Genomic DNA, 27,885 nt, shown 5'->3' with positions numbered 1-27,885 from the left:
CCTCTCACTAAGCACGACACAAACTCTTTCATCAAATGTGTTTGCACAGAAGGTTGGTGGGCGCTATAATTTCCAGTGAAAGTGTGAGAATGTATTGTATATGATTATTGCCAGGACTGTGCAACCACTGTATCAATGTACATTGACTGGACAGCATACGACCAGACAGCTTGGATAAAAATAACTGTTTAAAAATTAAATTTCAATTTGAAATAACTGTAAAAGGTCATTTTTAAGTCACAGCAAAACTTAGTAAGCAGAAAGAAATTATTCATATTCTTAAAACTATACATAACTTCTCTTAGACAGTACTGCTGTATTGTTTTAACAACCAGTTTTTAATAACTAGGCCTACTGTTTTTGACTAGATACAGTCTGAGAAGTTTAGGGTCTGAGAGATTCTCAGTGTGTGTATGCATGTGTGTGAGTGAGTGAGACAGAGAAAGGAAGGAGGATTGAGTTAGCATGACAACTGCTATTTTGATGGGGCTAAAGCCAAGTATCTCCACATATCCACTTTTCCTCTCCTATTCAGGCCTTGCCCCTCCAGTTTTCCTATCTCATGAGCCCTCTCTTCTCTGCTTCCACCCCCTCTTCTTTCTCCCACTCCCTAAACTTCCGCCCCCCCACCTTCCCACTCCCCTGTGTTTCTTAACTTCTTGTCCTGCACAGGGACTCTTACGTTGAGCTTGGAGAGTATTTGGAAGTAGAACATGGAGAGGCAGAATATTAATCTACTCAGTGTGATTTGAGCACTTGTAGTTGTTTGTTGGTTTTGAGGAAGAAAAAAATGACTGCTTTAGCCATGTCCCACATTATCTCAGGGAAATAGTCTACTCAGTGCCAATAGTCAAGAATTGAAGGATATACAGATAAAGTGAGGATCAACCCCCATTCTGCTCCTCAGTGGACAAACTGCCCCTCACACACACTCACACACTCACTCACTCACTCACACACACACACACACACACACACACACCACCAGTCTCAGCTCCAGTTGCCTGGGAGACTGCCATACCAGGGCTCTGACCCAGGAGGTTTGGGAGTGTTTTTCAACCAATAACCCTCCCCCCACAAAAGCAGGAAAGATGGCAGCTGTAAGACAGCTGTTCCTACTAGGCCCGAGCTTTATACCACAACCTCCATCCCACCATCAGTGCAGCCTCAACAGTGTTTTAGAGCACAAAAACACCCTGCAGCCCAAATGATTAGACACATCTGCCTTGCTTAGATTCTTCAGGAAAGAAAAAACAGTCAGAACATTCTGTAGAGTGCAAATAAAACCTGAATGGGTTTACTGGGTGCTTCAATATGATTTAAGCTCCCTATCAGCCAACACAATCATTAGGTTTAACAACCCAAAGTTGCCATACTGTGGAAAAACAAATAACATTGTGGAAAGTGCAGACCCTTAATGTATTTTCATGTGACAAAAATTTTGATCTCAATTTACATAGTCTTCCAATAGTGATAAAAACATTTTTTGATTATGTAATGGAAAGCTCTAAAATTGTACCAGACTGATACTCTCCACTGCTGCCCCTAACAAACCAGGAGATTCATAACAAGAGGAGAGTGAATCCGAGCCACGATTGTGGCAGTAGTACACCCATTTTACAGTAACCATTACTTGGCTGACTCTATAATGCTTTCTGCTCATAGGTGAACACTTTGGTTTATTCAGCGTGTAATAGAATTTGGCAGGCCTCTCATCTGCAGAAGCTGAAACAGCCATTGAGCTGAAACCAACAGCAGACAAACCATATCAGCTTTAAGATGGCGCAACAAATTAAAGTTTAGGACAACTGATCTTGCAACTGCAGGTCACAATGTAACTATATTCCATTGGGAAACAAAACAGTTTCGCCAAGGTAGCTAGTTGCTTTTCAATGAATGCATTTCAAGGGTAGACAGATTAGTACAGGATCATTACTTCTGTGTGGGTTTGGTTTTGTTCAAAAATGCCCAACAGATGCATTGTATTTTACAAAACATCTTACACATTCTAACCTAGCATATAGACACTGAAATTCTTGGTAAAATTGGTTCTGGTTAGCTTCTTTATACATTAAAGCACATCTCATCCAATTGTAGGCACTCCTGTCTCACATGCTTTCGATTCCTGTTTGGTTGAAATCACATTATCAAGAAACAGCACTTAAGAGTGGCACTTATCAGGAAGCAACAATAACAAATTTAATGGCATTTTGACCCAGTGGGTTTATGGTGGTTCTATTTGGCCTTTAATCCATATGTAGGTTTGCAGTACATATTATTGCCTTATTCGTATAACAAACTCTTGTATGTTTTCATATCCACCTATCTATCCATGTTTGCACCAGCCTAAGTCTCTCTCTGTCTAAATGAAGTGTGAAAAATGTGGGAGGCACTAGGCTGTCCACTCACTTCTAAAATATACAATTTAGCCATATCTATTATTGTTACTCTGCCAAAAAATGAGACAGTTGCTTCCAAGAAGCTTGAGGAACATCAAAATAGCTCCCTTTCATGTTCAGCTGGTCAGCCGGAGGAATTATGCACACTTATTCATTTATCAGTTTGTGTAATTTTACAATATCACTCTATTGTCTTTCTGTATAATTTAGGTAGTAGTCTTCTAGAGGAAGAGTAATCTGTTTTTTTTCCTCAGACTGCCAGGAAAATGAGCAGGTTAAGTTAGAATATTGGTGATTTGGCTCTCCCCCTCCATCTGTTTTGTTTTCCTTCCATCTCTCTCTTTTTGATGAGCTGGGTCTTCAGTCCCCCTTATAAAATCCCATTAGCTCTTAATGAAGTCGGGCTCCTAGCCTCTCGGCCTCACCTCATTTAGCACGATTGTCTGGTGGCCATTAGCATGGAGGCAATTACAGCCGCACGACAAGAGTAATTGGAAATGCCGACAGGGACCCTGAGAAATGGGAATAAATAAATTTAAAAAAATATTCCAACTAATAAGCTTCTATTCAGATGGCAGGGAGAGAGCCGCATGTGTCTAAGTTAAATCAACATAATCACAATTAGGGTTGGTAGGGTAAAGAGCTTGGGTGAGGGAGAAATGGATATGGATGGATTGGAGGATGATGTTTAAACAGAGGTAGTGGGTGTGATGGAGGGAAATGTGGAATCACACAGTGAAGCAAATAATAAAGAGCATAAGCATGAACCTAAATGTGTGTAACAGAGAGGTCAGAAAGAACATGTTAGCAACTTCCAACTTCAATTAAAGGCAGATCTTGTTTCTCTTCTGGAGCCAAAATAAAGCCATAATAAAACTCATTTTGTTACCTTGAATAATCCCTCTAACCCAAGGTGAGATTGCAGGCCACAGAATCATCTCAAATCACTCAAGCATTTTTTATAAAATTGGTGTGATATTTAACTGGGCAGAATCTGAACAGCCTTAAACACTTTACTGCCAGCATTTTACTGGCATCATTTATTTTCTTTTGTTACTCCAACAATGAGGTTATGTTTTTTGGTCAGTGTGTTTGCTTGTATCTGCCTGTAAAAGTTAGTTACATTTTATTTCTTAATGATTATTCACCACCTCAAATTCCTTCTGTACGTTCTTGTAATATGTGTGTGAAGAACCTAGTAACTCTGATATGGGAAGGTGCTACAGAAATTTAAGTTCATGTTTACCTACAATACATATTCTATTTAACTTGTCTGTTTGTGTGTTAGAAGAAGAAGAAGAAGAAGTACTTTATTAATCCCCAAGGGGAAATTCAGTTGTTACAGCAGTTATTAAATTTGAGATTATTTAAATTATATTGATTAATAGTAATTCATAAAGTAATTAATAAAGCAATTAAGTAATTAACTATTTGTTTGGGGGGGGTTGTGTGTGTGTGTGTGTATGTGTGTGTGCGTACATATGTGTGTTATAGAGTCTTATGGCCGTGGACACAAAAGACTTCCTGAATCTTTCAGTCTTGGCTTTAGGGGCAATTAGTCTGTGGCTGAATGAACTTCCCATTCGCCACAGTTCCTCATGAAGTGGGTGGGCAGGATTGTCCAATATGGAGTTGATTTTGTCCACCATCCTCCTCTCTGCCACAGCCTCCAGACTGTCCAGTTCCAGTCCAACAACAGATTTTGTCTTCCTGATCAAATTATTTAGTCTGTTGGCATCACCAGCCTTGATGCCACCTCCCCAGCACACAACTGCAAAGAACAGTGCACTCACTACTACAGACTGATAGAACATCTTCAGTAGCTTGTTGCACACACCAAAAGAACAGAGTCTCCTGAGGAAGAACAGTCTGCTCTGTCCTTTCTTGAAGAGTGCATCTGTATTGTTTAACCAGTCCAGTTTGTTGTTAATGTGGACTCCAAGGTATTTGTAGGAGTCCACAATCTCTACTTCGTCTCCAAGGATGGAGACAGGGACTGGGGTCTTCCTGCTCCTCCTAAAGTCCACCACCAGTTCTCTGGTTTTCTTGATATTGAGCTTTAGACAGTTGTTGTTACACCAATCAACAAAGCTTTTTATCAAGTGTCTGTATTCCTCATCGTTATTATTGTTGATGCATCCAATGATTGAAGAGTCATCAGAGAACTTCTGGAGGTGACAGGTTCCTGAGTTGTAGCGGAGGTCTGAGGTATAGAGTGTAAACAGGAATGGTGCTAGTACAGTTCCTTGAGGTGCACCGGTGCTGCTCCTCACCACATCAGATATGCAGCCATCTAAGCGAACAAACTGTGGCCGCCCAGAGAGGTAGTCTTTGATCCACTCCACCATATCTGCGGGAACTTCCATATCCTGCATCTTTGCACTTAGCAGGTGGGGCTGAATAGTGTTGAAAGCACTTGAAAAGTCAAAAAACATGACTCTCACAGTGTTGCCCTGCCTCTCTAGATGGGAGTATGCTCTGTGCATTAAGAAGATGATGGCATCTTCCACTCCGATGTGTTCTTGATATGCAAACTGCAGGGGTTCCAGAAATACAGACACGTGGGACCTCAGGTGTTGCAGGACCAGTCTCTCAAACACTTTCATGACATGTGATGTTAGCGCTACTGGTCTGAAGTCACTAAGGGTACTGGGACGGGTTCTTTTTGGTAATGGCACAATACAGGAGGTTTTCCATAACTTAGGCACCATTTTGAGCCTCAGAGAGAGGTTGAAGAGTTTCTGAAAAACCTCTGCAAACTGTCCAGCACACCTTAAGTACTCTGGGACTGATCTCATCTGGTCCTTTTGCTTTGTTGGCCTATATTTTAGCTAGTTCCTTCCTCACCTGTTCTGTGGCAAAGGCTGGGCCTGTGTATTGTGTTGATGAGGAGTCAGATGATGAGGGCAGGGGAGGAGTTATTGGAGGTGAGGTATACTTCAATGTTGTATGGCTGCTGATAGAGGAGATAGTATCAGTGGGCAATGGGGAGGCAGCATTGGCAGAGATGTTGGGTGGGGTGATGTGAAGAGACCCCAAGGCATCAGCTAAGGTGGTGTAGGGAGGAGGGATGGTGTGTGAGGACAATGGATCAGAGTAAGAAGCAGAGGTGGTGTCAAATCTATTAAAGAACAGGTTAAGTTCATTAGCAAACTTTGAGTCTCCTTCCACAGCAGTGTGCGACTTCTTATAACCAGTCATTATTTCTATCCCATTCCACACCTCTTTGATATTGTTCTGTCTCAACTTGTGCTCTACTCTGTCTCTATAGAGCTGCTTTGCCTCCCTCAGCTTCCTCTTGAGTTCCTTCTGTGTGGCTCGGAGTTCCTCCTTGTCTCTTGCCATGAACGCCCTCTTCTTCTTGTTGAGGAGGCCTTTAATGTCCTTATTTATCCATGGCTTATTATTGGGGAAATAACGAACTTTTTTGGATGGAACAATATTGTCCTCACAGAAGTGGATGTAATCTGTGATGCAGTGAGAGATGCCTTCGATGTCCTCACCATGAGCCTCCATGAAAAGGTCCCAGTTTGCAACCCTGAAGCACTCCTGCAGGGCCTCCTCAGCATCCTTTGACCAAACTTTCACATACCTCTTGGTAGCAGACTGCTGTCTTACTACAGGCTTGTATGTTGGGACTAAATATATTAAGTTGTGGTCTGATCCACCAAGTGGGGGTAGGGTTGAAGAGCTGTATGCCTCCTTAACATTAGCATAAAGGAGATCAGGAATCTTATTTTCTTGTGTTGCACAGTCCACATACTGTTTGAAGTTGGTCAGAGTTCCCGAAATACTGACATGGTTAAAATCCCCATTAATTAGTATAAGGGCACTGGGGTGTTTTGTTTGGAGACCAGCGACAACTGTGTGGATGATGTCACATGCACTCTGTGCTGCAGCTGATGGAGGAATGTAAACAGTCACAACAATGGCGTGTGAAAAATCACGGGGCAGGTATGACGGCCTCAGTCCAACCACCAACAGCTCAATGTCTGGAGTGCAGATACAGTCTTTCACTGTTACATGTCCAGGGTTGCACCATTTGGAGTTAACAAAAACTGCGAGACCACCTCCTCTTTTCTTGCCGCTCTGTTTGCCTCTGTCCGCTTGCACTAGTGAGAACCCAGGCAGTTCAAGCGAACTGTCAGATATATTTTTATTCAGCCAGGTCTCGGTGAAGCAAAGCAAGCTACACTCTCTGTACTCTCGCTGGCTGCTAGCTAAAGCTGTAAGTTCATCCACTTTGTTGCAGAGTGACCTCACATTCCCCATAATAATTTTTGGGAGAAATGGTTTAAATCTCCTACATTTTTCTCGATGCTTCACTCCTGCTCAAGAGCCCCTCCTGCGCCTCCTCAGGTCTTGGGGGATTTCAGGTTTTATACCAAGAAGCAGACTTGTTCCCTTGAGAGCTAACAGTTGCTCCTTTGTATAGATGCCGTTGCCACAGAAACATATATTTTCTGATGCAGTTTCCATAATCTCCATATGTCTCTCCACAGGAATTCGAAAAACCCACCTCATCCACTTTCATCCGTTATCAGAGAGAAAGTATATATCTTGATTTGGCTTGGATTAACAGATGATAATTCAGTAAAAAACTTGCAAAAAACAAAAAACAAACAGAGGAGCTGCTGTAACAGGCTGCCACCTAACAGGCGCCATTCTAGAAACAGTAATAGAAACAATAGTTATCAGGATACCTCAAAAATTCATTCAGTTTTACTTCTCCTCAGTAATGGCACTTCTGGACCAAACAGTTTTAGGGAACCAGTTCTAGTAACTACCCCACTGAGAAACAGACAGGAGAACTACAGACTTTTTTACTGTTCGCATTCATACCCCTACTAGGAATATTGAAGTCATATAAGCTTGCTGATGGTTGGCATCGCAACGTCACTTCTACATGACATTCAACAACAACACTGGCAAAAATTTTCACATTTTGCTTGGATCCATCAAGATCTCTTTGAATTCAGCCTGGTCCATTTGTAGTCAAAAACAGTTGTTTACACTATCTAAATTAACTTTTAAAAATGGTTGTTGCTGGTGCTACTTATGGTTCCTATTATACTGGAAAGTACCTACTCTGAAACCGGACCTAAAAATGTCCCATTTTTTAACCTAATAGTTTTCCATCATGTAGGCTCAATAAAGCCAACACTTTGCTGTCAGTCTATTTGTGTTTTTGTTCATGTTGAAAGCTGTTGTTTATGCTATAAAAATGGTGGTGGCTGGTGCTGCATTAGTTTAGTGTCTGACAAATCAACATAAACTATACATCATTTGTGGTTCTTGCTGTACTGAAAAGCACCAACTCTGAAGTAGGTGCTAAAAAAGTACCACAAAATAACGTTGTAAGAACTATTATAGTTCTCAGGTCCTGCAATGTGGACTCATAAAAAATGAGGAACTTTCTCCAAAAGATCTAAGAACTATGAAAAAGTTTTTTTCAGTTCGAAAGTGCCTTTTGACTGTTTTGCACTAAACTTTCTAAACACTTTAGCTGTGCAATCTTCACCAACCCTCTTTTTTCTTATATGCAACACCATTTTCTTATAACTGGTAGCTACCATACATTTAATGCAATGGAATGTGTCACTGCAGCAACTTTAGATGGTCAAAGTTAAAGGTGAATAGTTCAATAGGCAATTGAAATGTTGCTCCAAAGCTTGGATATGAAACCAACAGATAAAGTATTATGTTATCTACATAAATCGTAAAGGTGTGCCTCACAGTGATACCTTGGAAACATCAAGATTTAACAAACCTTAATGTTGAGACTCTTGATCGTTATTTGTAGTAAATACAATGTAAGAGGCCCTTTGCACTTCATCCTGGTCAAGCCCAGTCTTGTCTGCTCTCAGGAGGCAAACCTGGTTAACACTTAGGAGACTGCCTTGGATGCCAGGTGCTGCATGCGAGGGCTGGGCATAGGGTTACCAACCAATCTCCATAATAAACTCAGTTCTACAGCTGCCTCTTCACGAGTGCACCAGCACAGGAGGAACTCAAACACTCAGCAATATACGAGGAACTGTTACTAATCTAGGCTATTATCTACATGTATTAACATTTTTAACGGTAGCTCAGTACTCATTAAAAATGGTATGACCAGGGAGGCTGTTAGGGTTGATGGGTGTATGCATTTGTTTGTGTGGTGTGTGTGTTATCTCTCTTTCTCCTATCCGTTGCAGTAAAGTTTGGAGGTAAGTGGTGTGACTGCACACCTGACACAGCTGTGTCGAGTTGTTTCATCAGGCCAGCTATTTAAGACCCTTCCATACTTCCTCTGTTTGTCCTAAGATTCCAGTTCATGCGTTTCATCTCAGTCTTCAGTTGTCTAGTATCGATAACTGTTCTTCTGCTAGTCAGTCTCTAGTTTCAGTATCTTTGTACTTCAGTCTCCTTCTATTCTAGTAATAAATTGTTATGCTAAGCCTAGCCTTGGTGATCTCTGCATTTTGGGTCCTCAACCTTAGAATCTTCCAACCACAACATGGACCTCACAGAGATTGAAAAGATCAAACAGGCCACAAGGTGCTTTAGTAGGTCAACACAGATTGGCTTTGCAAGAAACAAAGGACTCACTCCATGGCATTTTCACCCGCATTGGACACGACTACATAGAGCACCTCACCTCCCTGCTTTCTCCCACAGACCTCTGCTGCTACTCTGGCCTCAGAACCTGCTACTACCCCTCTCCAGGAGCCCAGTCTTCACAGCTTAGCCTTTCTTGCGAGCCCCATATTCCCACTCCTGCTAGATATTGTGGTGGTTTAGGAACGTACAGTCAGTTTTTACGTCAGTATTCTCATGGCTTTGAAGAGGAAAGTTTATGCTTTGGGTGTAAGATTGCTAGGCTACTTATAAAGTAGTTCCCCCTCTCCCTTGTTTTAGCAGTGCGCCTTTTATCATTTGGACTGACCATAAAAACCTCTATTATCAATGCTCTCGCCACTGGTTGAACTCTCGTCAGACATAGTGGGTGCTGTACCAACTCTTAAAACATCAAGCCAGATGCCTTGTCATGCCTTTTTGCATCCTCAGAGGAGTAGGTGGCGGACAAGACCATCCTGCCACTATCATGCATGGTTGGAGTAGTCAAATGGGAGGTATAGCGGAGGGTTCACTCACTGGGGGTGCCTAAGGGGTGTCCCTTTCATCAACTGTTTGTCAACCCTCCCTTCTGGTCTGGGGTACTGAGTGGGGGCATGATTCCAAGCTACCTTGCCATCAAGGGGATCAACGGACATTGGCTTTTCTGCAGCACTGGATTTGGTGGCCGACTATGGTTACGGATGTTAAGGCGTATGTGTCTGCCTATTTGATATGTGCACACAGCAAGGCAACTCATCAGGACCCTGCTGGGCTTCTCTATCCACTACCTATTGCCCACTGACCCTTGTCATACATAGCAATAAACTGCTACTGTAATGAATCCCTCTGAAGGTAACATAGTCATTCTTATTATTATAGACAAGTTTTCAAAATCAGTACATGTTGTTCCTCTCTCTAAGCTTCCCTCAGCTCTCAAAACTGCCAAGCTTATGATTCTGCATGTGTTTAGACTGCATGGAATACCACAAGATTGTTTCAGTTAGAGGTCCTTAGTTCACAACACAGCCATGGAGAGCTTTTTGCAAAGCAGTGAGTGCCTCAGTGAGGTTTTCTTGGGGACACCATCCTCAGTCCAATACACAGACAGAGTGTGCCCTGTGATGCATCACTTTCCGTCACTGTGCCTCCTGGTCTTCTCACCTCCTCTGGATTATGGAGTATGTCCCAAGGTACAGTGGGTACGGAAAGTATTCAGACCCCTTTAAATTTTTCACTCTTTGTGTCATTGCAGCCATTTGCCAAAATCAAAAAAGTTCCTTTTATTTCTCATTAATGTACACTCAGCACCCCATCTTGACAGAAAAAAAACTGAAATGTAGACATTTTTGCAAATTTATTAAAAAAGAAAAACTGAAATATCACACGGTCATAAGTATTCAGACCCTGTGCTCAGTATTGAGTAGAAGCACCCTTTTGAGCTAGTACAGCCATGAGTCTTCTTGGGAATGATGCAACAAGTGTTTCACACCTGGATTTGGGGATCCTCTGCCATTCTTCCTTGCAGATCCTCTCCAGTTCTGTCAGGTTGGATGGTGAATGTTGGTGGACAGCCATTTTCAGGTCTCTCCAGAGATGCTCAATTGGGTTTAGGTCAGGGCTCTGGCTGGGCCAGTCAAGAACGGTCACAGAGTTGTTCCGAAGCCACGACTTTGTTATTTTAGCTGTGTGCTTAGGGTCATTGTCCTGTTGAAAGGTGAACCTTAGGCCCAGTCTGAGGTCCTGAGCACTCTGGAAGAAGTTTTCTTCCAGGATATCTCTGTACTTGGCCGCATTCATCTTTCCTTCAATTGCAACCAGTTGTCCTGTCCCTGCAGCTGAAAAACACCCCCACAACATGATGCTCCCACCACTATGTTTCACTGTAGGGATTGTATTGGGCAGGTGATGAGCAGTGCCTGGTTTTCTCCACACATACCGCTTAGAATTAATGCCAAAAAGTTCAATCTTGGTCTCATCAGACCAGAGAATCTTATTTCTCATAGTCTGGGAGTCCTTCATGTGTTTTTTGGCAAAGTCTATGCGGGCTTTCATGTGTCTTGCACTGAGGAGAGGCTTCCGTCGGGCCACTCTTCCATAAAGCCCCGACTGGTGGAGGGCTGCAGTGATAGTTGACTTTGTGGAACTTTCTCCCATCTCCCTACTGCATCTCTGGAGTTCAGCCACAGTGATCTTTGGGTTCTTCTTTACCTCTCTCACTAAGACTCTTCTCCCACGATTGCTCAGTTTGGCTGGATGGCCAGGTCTAGGAAGAGTTCTGGTCGTCCCAAACTTTTTCCATTTGAGGATTATGGAGGCCACTGTGCTCTTAGGAACCTTGAGTGATGCAGAAATTCTTTTGTAACCTTGGCCAGATCTGTGCCTTGCCACAATTCTGTCTCTGAGCTCCTTGGGCAGTTTTCCTTCGACCTCATGATTCTCATTTGCTCTGACATGCACTGTGAGCTGTAAGGTCATTAATGAGAAATAAAATGAACTTTTTTGATTTTGGCAAATGGCTGCAATGACACAAAGAATGAAAAATTTAAAGGGGTCTGAATACTTTCCGTACTCACTGTATGTCCCTGTTCATCGCAGCTAACAGTTTTCAGCCTCCTCCCTTTCCAACCCAGAAAACAGCAGTAGCATTTCCATCCATGCGACCTCACCTTCTTTTTCTGCCGGGAAGTTTGTCTGGCCCTCCCAAGTAGTGACTGGCAGATACCCCCGCTCGGGACTAAAGCAAGGTCAGAAGGTGTGGCTGGACTCCAGAGATTTACCTCTGCAGGTGGAGTGCTGTAAGATGGCACCCGGATACATTGGCCGTTTTGAGACTGACCGGATCATCAACCTGAGTTGCAGTGAGGCTGAAGCTCTCCCCTTCTCCACCTGTTCACCCTACTATCCATGTTTTCTCTGCCTAAACCTCTGCTTAAACCTCCTCTAGCCATTTGAGCCCTCCAGCTGAATCCCCCCAACCCCCGGATTATTGACAGCTGCTGGATGTCTAGGATGTGCCAGACTACGGCTCCTAATACCTGATTGACTGGGAGGGGTACAGCATGGAGGAGCAGTCTAAGACCCTTCCTTATTTCCTCTAGTTGTCGGAAGATTACAGTTTGTGTGCTTCCCCTCAGTCTTCAGTTCTCCAGTATAGATAGTGTTCTAGTAATAAATTGTTACAGCAAGCCTAGCTTCTGTGAACTCTGCATTTTGGGTCTGCTCTGCAAAACCTAACAGAGGCCTTTGAATGAACTGAAGTACAGTGATTGGTGATTGTTTTGTCTTTACAATACAACATAGAGGACCATACCAGAGGAATGCTTACCAGACCTTTGTTGTCATGGTAACAATCATATATTACATATGACAGTTCCATGATTAAGTTTAGAAAAAAATGTGGTTTAGAATAGTTGGATAAAAACATAATTTCACATTTCACACAGGAATCATACACTAGTTTCCTGTGGAAAGATCTTGTGCTTTCTGACCCATCCTGTCATTATTTGGTGTAAATAATTTTGTTTTGGCCCAGGTTTGCTGGTATTGGACCAAGGAGATAAATACAATAAAAATCACCTAACATGTTACTCTTTGGGCATATTAAGCTAAAGTTAAAGACTTTACAGGAGCACATCCTCCTAATAAATCACATTGCTACTTTAATGTTAATTTTTAAAAAAACAATGAAAATGTGCATAGGATTATTTTATTATTAGGTTAAACGTTGCATGAACTAATTGGACTACTTGAGAAGTCTGGGAGCCTGTACTGAAACAGCAGATGCAGGCTTGGTGCCAGATTGCTATGGCATCTCTCTTGTTCCTCCCTGCACCCCTCCATGCTTCCTCATTCTGACCACCCACAGCCACTCTTGCCCCCATTCCTGCCTCCTAAGCTGAATGACAGGTGGCAGAAACCTGATCGGTGTGACTCTTCATCAAGAAAGTATTCCCTTTTCAAGGGAGAGCGTTGTTCACTCGACCACCTGAGGGTCACAGTACAGGAGGTTCTGAGGTTGGAGAGGGCATCAGGCTAGGGGGTAGGCAAACTATAATGGACATGGAGCATGGGCTGGACAGGGGGCTAAGGAGTATATTGGACATTTTTGCTGAACAGGAGTTTGCACTGGTTGTCCAGGGCTCTAACAGGAAACTAGAGGTTGGCTCTCACAAGAGTCAGCGCAACAGTCCTAGAGGGTTGTCCACAATATAAGGGCAAGTGGCTGTGCCAACCTCCCACACCTCACTGCTTGAAGTGGATGGTCCCACCCATCAGCACTTCCCTTTTAGCACTGCTCTGCAGTTAATACAGGGATTATTATTAGACACATGTATCTGGAACATGTGTAAGTTTTGTCACTGGGGTCCTGTCACATGGATTTGCTTTTGAGCTTTGGCTACTGTGCTACAATCTATTTAAGTGTCTGGCAGCATTAATAGATAGTAGATGGCATTGAGTATTTTTAGAAGATATAGAATCCTGCTGATAAAAGATTTCACATAAATTAAAGTTAAAACACAAATATCAGCAAAACTGAGAGATATTACAAATAACTTTTAACGCACTTTCATGCATCTTTACAATGCAAAGGCATCTAGATGTAGGCTTCTTGACAGCTACTTCCTGCCCTTACACGCCACATATAATCAGAAAACCTACTGGCTATAACATGTGCAGCAGTGCATCTTTGCGCGAAATTAGAAATCCATGGAGTAACATAGACCTCTCCTTGTTCAATCCACAGTCCCCGTTCTTCATGAAAAAGTTTATTTGTCTAAAATAAGTCTACAAGCAATCATTCCATGGGCTGGAGTAATTGTTAGTAGAAGTGAAGGTGGGGGTTGGGGGGTCTCCAACCAAGAGGAGATTTAATTAGTTAAATCTCATTAAGCCTAACAAAATTAAGCGTAAAACAATCCTTCATGGGGAATCATAGTGGAATCATGGAAGGGGAGCGGGAGGGCAGGAGTGGGGAACACCTAGGGGCTGAGAGGACATGGAAACTATGAGATTAGTCTGGCCTGTGTATATAGCCGAACCTCCTGTAACTATCAGCCATATGTATACAGATCTCCCATTTTTAGTGCCCTGATTTACCCTGTAGCTCGTAACGTATATTGGGTCATTTACAGAATTTGACTACAAAGACAAACAATTAAAATCTGACAAAAATAACACTTGAAGATAGAAGCGGTTAATAAATCACAAAGAAAAAATGCAGCTGGAACAATATTGTTGAACACCCAGCTCTGACTCATAAATAATTAGCGCCTATCCAACCATCCCAATTCCAATCTAATAAGGTCCACCCCAGGAAACACCAACACTGACAGCAGCGTAATGCTCCCACATAGAAAACATTTTCTCTTGCAAAGCAAGCTCCAATTCATCTTTATGTTAGTCCATGTTGAAACACAGAGTGGGACGGTACCCATACCTTATAAGACTGAATATAAACTGGACCTGGTTTGGTTCAGGTTTCAGCACAACACTCAATTACTCTAGGAGCTAAGTGGAGCTGTGAAGACCTCTAGTGTGCTGTAAGAATTGTGGTAAAACCAACACAGTAGTTTTGACTGTAGCTCCCTGTTTTACCAAGAGGTACACAATTCAAGCTCAAACAGACAAATTACAGAAAGAAGAAATAGAAAATAGTGTTAGACCCTGGGTAAAATTGATCAAAATCATTAACTACAACTTTTTTAGTTCTCCAAATCAGTTTGCAATTAGTTGCAAACATAGGGACACAGAGGACTTTGGCTTGTTTCAGTCTGAACCTTAGGGACAGGCAATAATATTAAAATTCTCCAAGACAGCAATTTCCACCTAATTTCTAGTATCACTATCTAAGGAACAACTTGGCTGAAAGTAGATATGAGCAACAGCAAACAATAAGACTATTCTGGCAAACAACAACTTGTGCATGATCTAATCTTTCTAACTACCTTATTGTAGTGTTAGCTGCTGTGTTAGCTAGAGCAATCACAGCATGCCATTCACTATTGCTTATCATAACTACATTAATAAAGTTTGGCTTTAAAAAAATGATAATAGTTTTGCTAAATCACTTGTCACTGTATGTACATACAACCTCATCATTACTAATTTGTCAAATACAATCTAATGTTTATCTGCACTGATAAGAGGGACATGACTTCCAGTAATGGGTATCCAAAAATCATTTGGTGACATTAATGTTTCTATCTGTCATGGAAATACAATATAAAATTGCTATTCACTCCAAAATAAAACAGCTTAGCGAAACAAGCACTTATTAAGCCAATTCAATACCAGACATAAGTATGGGCATACTGTTCTACTTATCTGTATGATAAAGTGTGTCCCAACTTTTTCTTAAAACATCATTTAATGGGCATTAATTAAGAATAGAACATTTGGAGATAGGATAATGGATAACCATATCTGCTATAATATAAACTCCGCAGAGTATAATTGTGTTTGACATGAGGTGATTAACACTGTAGCCGCATGGCAAGAATGTGCCATGTTTCAATCCCATTTGAACCTGGTGAACCATATTCTGTCTGTGTCTTCAGAATCGATGGATGAATCGTATAAGTGTTGGAACAGCACTAGATTGTAAACATCAGAAGTGAAATCATATCTTATAAGAGAGATGATAAAACATCAGGTCACATTTGTTTTCAAAACTATCTAAGATGCAAATTGTGTTTTTAAGACTGGCTCATCATTAAAAAAGATATGGGTACTATAAATAGAAGGTCGAGCAAGAACTGAGCACAGAATTTAAGTTGAGTTATTTACCCCTATTAGTCCCACAATGGGGAAATTGCATTACCCACCCAAACTGCACACACACAGCAGTGAACACACACATCGTGAACACACACCCGGAGTAGTGGGCAGCCATTGCTGCAGCGCTCGGGGAGCAGTTGGGGGTTCAGTGCCTTGCTCAAGGGTCTCACCTCAGTCGCGGTATTCCATTAGGCACAACTGCCCCCCAAAATTGTCATTTAGCATTTGAAGAGATATAGATTTAGAGATATGCACATAGCTTTCTTAATGATATATAAATGATATACATGCATAAAGAGCCACAAGCATCTACAACATGGTGTATAGAAGGCAACTGACAACTTACAGTTAGCTTGCCCACAGCAACACAGCCACTCTCAATGTGGATGTCTCTTGCTTGTCTTTGCCCAGTATCCAATTTTTCACACAAATCCTGTCAACAGATGACAATGTTTTAGAAATGCAACTTAATAAAGTCATCATAATTACTAAAAAACACAAAGGTGGTGCTGTGCAAATGTGAAATGTCACAGAGAATTCAACTCACTTTTACTGGAAGGAAAAAAATGCTGTTGATATACCCTCTAATATAAATCACAAGTGCACAGCATACAGTGCCAATACTGGCAGTGGTCACTGTGCCTCTCGCAACCCATTTTTAGCAGATAATGTTCAAAGAATAACAATATTTTATTTGCTAAGGAGTATTTTTACAGTGGCTTAATCCCTATTCTATGATATAGTCCAGGAGAATTCTACTACAAATGTGTGTTAATGTTTATTGTAATTTGAAACATTTTTATTGTCAAACTTGTTGGTTTTTGTGGTGTGGGCCTACCCATTTAAAATGCTATTTTCTGGTTGCCAGGAATGAGCACAATTTTAAAATTCTGAGCAATTTAAGAATTTCCAAGAATATCCAAAATCCTGACAAATCTTTTGGCTGTATATAATCCTAAATTAATTAATAATTTAATATTAAGTAATAAATAAAGAAAATAAATAAATAATAGCAAATTATACATTTGGCTAGTTAATAAGTCATTCTCTATCCCTCCAAACAAGATCTATCTTAACAGTTTCAATTACATATGTGAAAACAAGGAGGTCAAAGAGCCATTGTGACTCAAATTCCTTTGAGCAATTGAGTTGCTGGCCATGTCTGCGCCACACCAAATATAGCGCTGTAGAAAGAGTTGTGCCGCACATGCAAAAGATTTAAATTCAATCAAGCATTCAGCACTGGACACCTGATCTTTCACTTAAAGCTCCTCCAGAACAGTGGGAATATGGTCGGGCCTCACAGCAGGCCACCTACCTCCAGCAATCTGCTAACACAGAGCCTCTGAATGGATAGTATTTATCCAGTTCTGCACTGCTCAGTGGGAACTACTGTGTGTGTGGTAGGCAGGTACTACCAGAGGCCCAAAGAGGATGGGGGATAGGAATAAAAGCTGCAGAGATTTAGAGAGAAGACCCCAAATGTTTCATCAATCTCTTCAAAGAAAAGACTGTCTATACGCACTTTCAACTGACCAAAAAGGACAGTGGCAGATAATGTTCTAATACAATAATACAGCAATTCCTGAAAGCTAAAGAACATATGAAATATATATCCTGTCTTGGTGTTTTGGAGACAGATTTTAATGGAATTGTTATTCAGCTAAACTGAATAAATTGTTCAGTGCAATGTATCTCAAACTTTCTTTATCAACAACAAGCCTGCCTATTCACAAACAGCCCATTCAGTTCCTGCCATCATAATTTAAATAAAGTTTTTTTTTTGTTACTTGGAGCAAATCCAGCTACAATAGATTTATTTCCACCAGGCTCTGTTTTAACAATAAAATATTTGGCGCTCAAAACTGAGAAAAAGTAGGGCATGTTAATGACAGTAAAAGACCAAGAAATGTCTCCCGGATATAGCTTGGGTTTCCCTGCCAAACAGCCCTCCCAGAAAAATAGGAGATTTGGGTGAGAGCATTTCTTAGGTTTCTTTCAGCCACAAAGAAAACATTTTAGCTACTCAGTAATCCTCTCTGAAGCCTTCCTTAAGCTCTAAGGTCCCTTCCTCCCTGGGTCATCCCTCTAGCCCTGTCTTGGATCCTATTTGAGTGTCTCTGTAGACTGAAGCCTGCCACACACACACACACACACACACACACCAGTCACCATCTCTCGATGACCCCTCTGGGACCCAGCTGACCTTCCTGTTGACGTCAAAGTAAATCAGAGTGAGAGCCAGTGCAGCAAGGGGCTCCACCCAGGGGAACGGAGGTCTAATCACCATGTTATTCACAAAAGCCACAGAGGAAACATTTGCATTCCTATATCTGCATGTGTACACAGGTTCACATGTACAATTAGTCAGTAGAAGTAATGTATTCTATTTACTTATTGTACTTTCTTTCTCTGCTACTTATATGTCTATTCTACTAGTTTTAAAAGGTAAATGTACTTTTTACTCTGCAACATTTACGAGAGCCATATATAATAATTACTTTACAGACCACCACTTTCTACTAGACTGTACTGAGTTCACTTTAGGGTTGAAGAATGCTTTCTATCATTCAAAATTAAAAATGAATCTGAAGGCATCCCTTTAGACTCTGGACACAATGGTGAACATTTCTAACTAATTCCAGCTATTTTATAGGCCAATTGATGAAATGAGCCAATAATTAGCATATTCCACATTGCAGGTTTTCTGCCTTAACTTGAATGTAACTATATCTGTATATCGTCCACAGTAAGAGTCAGAACACGGCAGCATCTGCAGTACAAATGCACATATCACAGTTAGTGAATTCTGGGTGAGACCTTGCCCTTGAGTTATGTTTCAGCTTTAATATGGCTGAAAGAATTGGACTCAGAAAGTGCTACTCCCTGGACAAGTTGTACTTCTTGTAAAATGATTGTTTTATTGTTGTGCTGTGTACAACATTTGCTCATATCAATAATGGGATATGCTCCAATGCATCAGACAAACCCTGGGAGAGAATCTAGCCTCATTTGACTCATTTGATTTCACTGCTCACATTTGTGGCAAAGTGAATTTGGAGACAATACACGAAAGATTTTGCAACTTCTTGACTGTGCACTCTGATCATATGTAGACTCTGTACACTGGATAGGAAACTCCAGATGGATATCTTTAAGATTCTCCTTTTGCTAGTAGGAGTTTTGGGGTCAAGGTGTGAAGGGAGGACCAAAAGACCCGTTTCCCACAATCCCTCCACAGCTATAGCCCCCCAGCTGTTCAAGGGCTTCCATAACAACAGCTGCGCAGAGGTTTAGTGGTTCATGTTGCTATGACAACTGCAGGATCAATTGGCATGCACAGACCCTAAGTGTTAATAGCAAAAGTGACATTATGCCATAATTTCATTTCAATAAAACACGAGCAGGTTTTTTTTACTGCAGTAAGATTCAGGAGGACAAAAGGAGCAAATAATTAATTTTGCATGATAATGCCAATGGCGGGTGTGCCCCAAACTAGCAGGAATCTCCATCATGTATTGTCAACCAACCCAGCAAGCTCACACTTCAAAATAATTCCCTGGCATTGAAGATTAACTCAGTACACAATGTGATTGTTTCCAAGCAGTACAATAGAGGCTAAATAAGTCTTCGTGCCCGGCAGCTGTATGTGCCACAGATCACTGACCGGCAGGATGTGCAACAATCAGAAAGATTTCTGCTCTCCTGACAAACAGGATATGGGGTCACTTGGCCACCTTAACAGTGAGGAATCACACACTACAGGGGGGTCTAAACTATTGTAAAAGGCCATGAAGACTCTACCTCAGCTGTACTCAAAGTTTAAACATGTGAGACAATAAAGTCAGGTGGTGTATCACAGGCTGAACCCTCAAACTATACTGTACCTACAACTCGCATTACGGTACATTTATTGAGTTCTCATGCATTTAACAGTTATAAAAGCTCAGTTCTAGCAGCTTGTATCCAGCCAGTCAAACTTCAAACATTTGAGGCTAATTCCTGTGAATTATAGGGAGCTTGCAAAGACAATGGCAGGTATTCCCACAGGAGTAAACAGAGCTGGCGCGGCGTCACCAGGGGTTTAAGCTTAACATTTAACGAGCATGCAGCTGATACAGGCAGCTGTGCCAGGCAAAACACAGCACAAACACATACACTTAGTCACACTCACCAGCATGAGCACTTTGTCCAGCTGCTAGACACTCTATATCTAACTTACAGCATGATACAATGCTGTCTATCTTTGTGTCTATGCCACTAATCAACCCTTGGCTTAAATTTGATATTGATTATTTCTCACTACCCCACAGAATATGATAGCCACTTCTGAACAGTGGAGGGAAAGCCAAACAGGAATTCACTGCTAAAAATACCAACATTGTGATGACTCAGGGTGGATTGAACAAACAAAAAGAGACCAGTCTAATTTCCTCCAGTCTGGGCTTTCAGTAAAGACTTTCGGAATGGAAGTTCCAATTCTCAGTGCTACCAATGGATTGCTGTAGTTAATGAATCGAGCTACATCAAGAAGAGGAAAAAACAATCTGTAAACTAGTGGGATAAAAAGAGATTATCCAAATGGAGGCTAACGATGTGAAAAAAATCACAGACTAAAAAGAATAAAGGTGCAGGGACATAAAAGATTATGTGTTTGGGGTTGTTCAGTGACAGGGATATTCCTGTCTATACTATACTTACGGGATATACATTGGATGAAACGTGAATCATATGTCTGGAGTCCTAAAAAGAAGGAAGTTAGTGACAGATTCAAAAATATAATTAAGTCCTAACATTTTTGTTCATCATCTTAAAACATAGCCTATTTAACTCATTAGATAGCTAACATTGTTACTGTCAGCAAAAACAGAAACAAAAAATTTTAAAGCTTTGTATCTCCTTGGCATTTCTTCTTATTAAACTACATAATGGACAATATTAGTTACTGAATTCAGTTACTGTAGATTTTTCAACCTTTTATTTACCTATGATGGTTTTGGGAGCTCCCTAAATTTGGTTTCTTTCAAATGTACTTAAATTCAGAATGATTTTTAGTAGTGCATATTTCTCAATGTGGAGGTACATTATTATTTTTCAGCAAAACTTCCCAAATGCAGTAAAAGTAAGTGAGCTTCTGCACATAGCATCAATCATCCCACCCATGCTTCTCAAACCCCTTTAGGCTCTGGTGAGACTCTTGCACTCATATGCTCTTTTACTTAGCTATACAGAGGTAAAAATACAAGAATTTGATTTTCAGGTGGGCCTCTCTGTCTAAAGTTTCTTAGTAGTACTTGAGATCTAAATTGCATTATGATTAAGTAAAGGAGTATTGAACAAAAACATAACAAAATACATCAATAAAATTTTTGGTAGCTAAATAATTACAAATACCTCTTTCTCTCTCTCATATATATATATATATATATATATATATATATCTACACATGCATGTGTGTGTGTGGATCTGCTGGAGTCTATCCCCACTCTCTTTGAGTCACCAATCAACCTGACATATATGTTTTTCAACTGTGGAGTAAACCCACGCAAGCACAGGGAGGACATGCAAACTCTACACAGAAAGGCCCTTGATGGGTTGAGAACCTGCACCCTTCTTGCTGTGAGGCAACAGTGCTAACCACTCAGCCATCATGCTGCCCCAGTGTGGTATCTGTTTTCCAGTAATCAGTCTGACCATGAGGATATTTTTCCAGGACAAATAACACACGTGACCTCCAATATCTTGAAAATGTCACCGCCATTATACAATGACACTTCCATTTTGAGAAAGTTCCTAAAATAAATTGATATGCTTTGGAAGTGAAAGAAAGTATTAAACTTCTTTGTTCTTCATGATGTACCTAATGCATAAAATGAAATAGCATAATAGAAATGACAATAAAAATCAGTGTTTTGTTCTTTTGTGTGTTTAAAACTGGTTGGATTCAATATTGTATGCAATATTGTAACAATACATACAAAAACCCACAGCATAGAGACTATAAATCTTTATATTTCTGCTTGCATTATGTGTAAATAGATCAGAAAAGTGGGAAAACATGTTGGGTCACTTTGGAACATGAAATGGTTTTATGGCACATAACTGAAATCTGTGTCTGAAATCCCCTTCTAGCAGCTATGTAGTACCCTTTACTGGTATAGTGTAATACCTTCTACAATTTACTGCAATATTTTGAGTGCCTTCAAAATTTCCCATGTGTTTATGGCATGTGTATCTTTTTCTGATATTAATTCCAAAATACCTTGTGTTGCATTTTTTAGAAGAGGTGAAACATGCTGTCATTGGCACCTCTGTAATGACACAAAATAACCCTATTTACTGCTCTCTATAAAATAAAGTTTGTATTGTCTGTTGTATAGGAGCAGCAAATCAGTGAATGAGGGTGTGATTTTAGACCAAGGTGAAGATTTTCTTTACTTTCAGACAAAACTGTTTCCAATATGAACCACAAAAAAGGATAAATGGTGCCCTTTGTGGAAAGATATAGTTTCAATTGAAGTTCTTCTTTGTGACATGAATTTAAATAGCAACAATCTGGCAAATGTTTTCACAAAAGTCTATTATTTATATATACAGGTGAGGCGGTAACAATCATGAGATATAAAAATACAATGATTTTTTTTTTTGGACAGTGAAATAAAAATAACTCTTTGTCTAGGCATGAAACAGAGAGGGTAAACAGTGAAAATGGAAACACTATGGACTTGGCAGAGACAGCCAAGTCCATACAGACAGTGAGGAATTCCCCATCACCCTCTGAAGTGAGCTAACCTTTTTTTTTCTTTCTGTCTCTTCCCTCCTGGTGAATGTCCAAAGGAAGAAAGTTAACTCTTTCACGGGCATGTTAGATGTCTGCTTCAGCTGTTGGCTCTGTGCACAGTGCTCAATGTACGGTTCGTCATAATAATGCAATCCGAGCCTGTAGAATTTACTGACAGTCAGGTATTCTCTGTAGTCTCACCTATACATTCCACACACTAGAAATACACCACTTATTTCATAGGGCCATCGGATCCATAGCCAGGTACTTAAATACAAAGTACTTTCTGTTCATTTCCCACAACAGAAAATAGAGTCTTTGAATTGAAGGTGCTCTGCCATCTGTATTAAATGTCTATGGTGGTTTAAATACACCACTGACCGCAGGGGAAAGCAGGTTATAGCAGCATGCCAGTTCACTGAGACAGAGAGAGATGGACAGAAACACAAACATACAGGCATCTGGATAAAAAAGAAAACAGAAGTGCCAAAAACTCAGACAGCACATTCTCAATCAATCTCTTTCTCCCATTTTTCTGTTCTCTTTCTGTTTCACTTGTAAATGCTCACATACTCATCTAAGTAGGTGTGTTTTGAAGTAGGCATCAAAAAGCAAGTGGATGTCATCCCTGTCATTTCACAGTATGCTTCACCTTCACAGTCTGACTGACTGCAATCTCCAATTCACTACTCACTGAACCTCCTTGTTGACTTTGATCTCAACAAGTCCTGAACAACAGTATACACTGTTTGCCCCTAACTTAGATTCTAACCACAGAACCAATCTAGCATCTTGCTTACCAGACCCTTGTCATTATAGTAACAATAATATGACCAATATCGCCATTCCACCAAGAATCGTGAAAACAATCATAAACACCACTGTTTGATTTGGCTTGCACACAGACATTTTAGTTTAGTCAAAGCTTGGTTAGGTTTAGGAAAGATCGTGCTTTGTGTTTAAGCAACTTCATTAAATTGCTCTACATAATTTCTTTTCAGCCACTAGAGGTTCTAGTCTGACCACATAACCACTCCACACTGCTCTTTGCCCTGCCCATCCTGTTCTGTTTTGAGAGGTGTTCAGTGGATTGGTGTTGTTGTTTTCTGAACAACTCATTGTTTTAAGTCTTAATCATCAAGTTTTTCAACAATACTCAAATCTTTTAAAGTTTTCTACAACAAAAAAAATGTTTCAGTCACAGAATAATTTAGGTTTTAGAGATTTTTTTCTTTTCTTTTTTTTCAAAATAGAGTGTGTTTACATGGCTAACATTTACCTGCTAAAGGGATTATTAAAGGATTATTATAAAAGGTTTACACCATCCCTCTCATTCCCATTGAAAACACCTTCTGATCTGTTTCAGATCAAGGTGGTCACATGATACATTACAATACTGGGACTCAGCTGTTAGTCCGATTATTAGTGAAACATTAGGGTGCATGTAAAAGCAGTTAATGACTCAGTGAATAAATAAATACAAACAATACAGTTTTCATTTTCCTATTTTAGATTTGTTTTCATAGCCTATTTTTAAAGCTAACATAACTGTTGTGCATGTTAATGTCTTAGCATGAATCCTGCTCCCACCTAGCATTCAGCAATGTCAGCGTGGAGCACGTGAGCACAAAGCACATTTCAGTAAGAAGACATGTTTAGTGACTGGTCTACCCTCCAAAACCTTTCCTTTGAAGCTAAACAAACAAATCTCACGCACATTAAGCACTGCCACATTACAAACTCCCATTTACACTCCACTCATACTGTAGCAATGCCGGAGTGAAGCCAGCAGGCAGACAGGCACTAACATAGCACAGGGGTATGGAGACCTTGACCGGAGGAAAATGGCTGAGGGCAGGGGCAGGTGGAAAGCTCTCTGTAGTCTCCTGGTGAGAGCCTCGTCACAGGGCAGCAGACATAACACTGTGCCAGTTTCAAGCTGCCGTCTTGGCTGGCAGCTGTTTAGAACTCAAATTTAACACAAAACCATCATCACTTTTTGGAGTTACACAGGTACTGGGATCTGTGTGGGTGGACGACACTGTCATTTGTTAATGATTTCAGCATTACTTTTTCTGGGACAATTAAAGTCCTCTAAAGTTTGCTATAAATTCCTCTGAGATGCTTTGTCACCTCTTTGGCTACAAACTTTGTATTTGGAGAGAAATGGGGTTTGATTCTGTAAGTATTTTTGCATAGGAGATGAATAACTAATATATCTATGCAGATTAAGTGGGAACTATCTGACTTTACATTGTCATACTGTTTCTGCTAAGCACAGTGATGTAGAGTAAACCTCTGCAATGAAGATTTTACCTAAAAACTGTTAACCTTTCAGGAAAAAATAATAAGTACACCAAAAATCTGTAAATCATCTGATTACTCTGTGTTATGTGGCAGGATAGCAAGAATCACATTCACTGTATTATATGAGATTTTTAGCTGAAAAACTCACCAAATGAAGAAAAACGCATCTCAATGCTGAAAATAGCTCATTTTGTTTGTGTTAAACAGGTTTTTGGCACAGGTTAGTGAGAGGTGTCACTGCCAAAAATGTTGTAGGACCACTGCAATAAAACATTTGGCGTCAAAAGATTGTTCTTGCTATTAAGTGGAGGTAAAAAGCAAGCATCTGAGATGGTGCTGACAGCTTTTAATGTTCTGGCTTAAGTGATGCACACCATAAATTCCACAACACTACTAATTTCACACCAGAGCAGCAGGAACATCATGTTCAAGGCTCGCTTATCCTCTATTTATATACATGACTTTTCACTTATGTTTAATAAAGAGAACAGTGAAAATTAGACTTTGTCATTGCAAAAACGTCATTGCACTTTCAAAAATCCCAGTGTCTTCAAATGTAGTTCAAAGTAACTCCAGGCACGGCAACATACAGTAAATGGACATGGTCCTGATCATCTATGTAATAATAATACTAATAATATTAATAATAATAACAATAACTGAATAAAATAAGTAATAATAATGGAAACCAGGGCAAAATGACACTTGTTTACCTCAGTTAAATTGTTACTGGTGTCAACTCAACCATGTATTAGTTTAAGCTGGTCAAATCAATTTCTGATTGAACCAAATTTATGGTCTTTGTAAAATAAATAAATGAAATTTCTCACGCTCTCATCTTGAGATATTTAAAATTGATAGGTGAAAATTCTAGAACAGTTAAAGGTATTCTATAAATACCTAAAATACCTCAAGAATGTATGTAATATCTCAAAACTTGCAATTATCAACTGACATGATGTTATAGCTGTTGGAGAGACAAGATCTGTACAGCAGACAGCCAAAAAAGTTAAGTAGCATACTGCTCTGTCTTTCACAATAGTCTCCATTATGCTCCTATGTCTTGTTATATCTTCTGAATATAAACTGCTCTAAACTCCTGCTCAAAACTAAAATACATTACAAGGTACATTACTTTAGGTGAATAAACAAAGTGTGTGCATGCATATAGACTCACACTACAAAATACATTTAAAGAATATTTCCTGAGACCCTAGTAGTGAAAGTAAAAACTCCACTTTCTTCCTGCATGTCTCGCTTTTTAGGAATGTCTTGAACAATACAATCTTTGCAAGAGCAAACCTCTTATCGTGGCACATATCCTAAGATGCTAATTACCCACACACAGTTTGAGTTCATTTATTATGCATGGAATAATCTAATATGATGACTGTGATAATTATGCACACATAGATAAGATAAAAGAGTAGTAACCAATTATAGCACAGGAGTTGGGAAAAGTAATTATTCTTTGTAGTGGAAAAGAAGTCTCGGTTTGGTAAAGGGGGTACAGCCTGCTTTTTTTATGCAGTTCACAGTGCTGCAATTAACTTGTAAAATCTTTTCTCCACTCCTGATAACATTTAAGAAATATTTTCTTGATTAAGAATACTGTAACAGATATGTGTACTGTGCCTTCCTATTTTAAGCATTTAAAGATTTTACTGAATGAGAAATTGTAAAATTAAGTTAATTAACAATATACAATAGAACTTGCTTAAGAACAGTTTGGTACACAGCTGCAGAGGCAAAGTGCTTTCTGCATAGATTTATTTACAGCAATGTGTCTGTTATGATAATTGTGCATGCTTGCTCCCTGAGCCTCTTCGCACACTCCAGAAATCTGACATGTTTACATTATGACTTGAAAGGCAACATGGCTCGATGCCTTCGGTCCCCTCAACAGCAACAAATCAGAAAGGACACTAAAACTAAGAAGTGGTGCTTAAGAGTCGAGTGCTCACAAATGAGAGTTGTACAGTCATAAAATAGTACCACTTCTACAATCAGAGCTGGGATGCAGTTAGCCCGCACCACTATACAAACATACTTAACACAGTATAGCTTTCTTTGACAAATTATGCGCCTGCCACTGCAAATCACAAGAAACAGCAACTCTATAGTCATTTCACTTTTGTGTCTGCCTAAATTTTGTAATAATTTAATGTGATGGAATGTGGTAGCCTGGAAAAAGAGTTCGATGTGGCTAAATATGTCGTCACAGGTTTTGCTTCTAGAAAAAGGAAAGAAATGTTTCATAGCTTCTCTTTGAATAACATGCTAACTTTATGCCTGAGTCTTTCCTGCTGCAAATAGTAAAAGGACACAGGAGAAAAAATGTAACAGAGCAACTAAAGGTTGACAAAAATTACATAGGTGAATATAAAAACTAAATGTACTAATTCAGAATTGGTACGATCTAAACTAAATTATTTGAAGGAGAACTGTCTTAATGACCACTAATTAAAACCACATTTCAGTGACTCAGGGCTACTCACGTCATCTTCACACTCATCCAGAAACCTCTGTCACTCATTACACACTTGAAGTCTCCCTCGGACTGCTGTAGTTTACTCGTGATTACTTATGATGTCTAAGCTTCAAGCTAAACATGATACTCTGAGAGCAGTCAACAAACCTCAGAGTGCTCATTTTAAACAAGATTCACCAGTTCACGCCAAACGTCAGCACAATGAGAAACATTTGCCTTTAGGTAGGTGTTGATCTACCAGTCATTTCCAAGCAAGAAAAAGATACTGTGAGAATATGAATGTGAAGAAAGATAAAACTAACTATCACATACCATCATATATCATCACATACCTTCATGCAGCTTTAAACTTGAGGGTAATGTCAGCGGCACTCGTGTTTCCTTACACTCTAAGCAAAGCCGTAATATTCTGAAAGTAATGAAGTGAGGAGACTAGAAAACAAGGACAATGAACACAGCCAACACAGCAATTGTTGCATTCTATATGGTCTATACAGAGAGGCTATGCTCAGAATAGTCAAGTTACTGT

General features: G+C 40.1%; 1 protein-coding gene across 6 annotated transcripts in view; it reads right to left on the bottom strand.

The window, feature by feature from the left end:
- pknox2 (pbx/knotted 1 homeobox 2) overlaps positions 1-27,885 on the bottom strand; it is a 115,510-nt gene that overhangs the window by 79,421 nt on the left and 8,204 nt on the right. For 2 of the 6 annotated variants that reach the window (XM_026328359.1, XM_026328356.1), the window contains exon 3: positions 16,123-16,209. The exons of 1 other annotated variant lie outside the window; for it this stretch is intronic. The gene's annotated coding sequence lies outside the window, so the exon portion shown is untranslated. Of the gene's footprint in view, positions 1-16,122; positions 16,210-19,950; positions 20,304-20,477; positions 20,578-27,885 lie in introns of those variants that run through there. 3 more of the 6 variants (XM_026328358.1, XM_026328357.1, XM_026328362.1) reach the window with 3 other exon arrangements.

The sequence above is a fragment of the Mastacembelus armatus genome, chromosome 14 (genome assembly GCF_900324485.2).
Source record: "Mastacembelus armatus chromosome 14, fMasArm1.2, whole genome shotgun sequence".
Lineage (NCBI taxonomy): Eukaryota > Metazoa > Chordata > Actinopteri > Synbranchiformes > Mastacembelidae > Mastacembelus > Mastacembelus armatus.
This window is presented reverse-complemented; position numbering and strand designations above follow the sequence as displayed.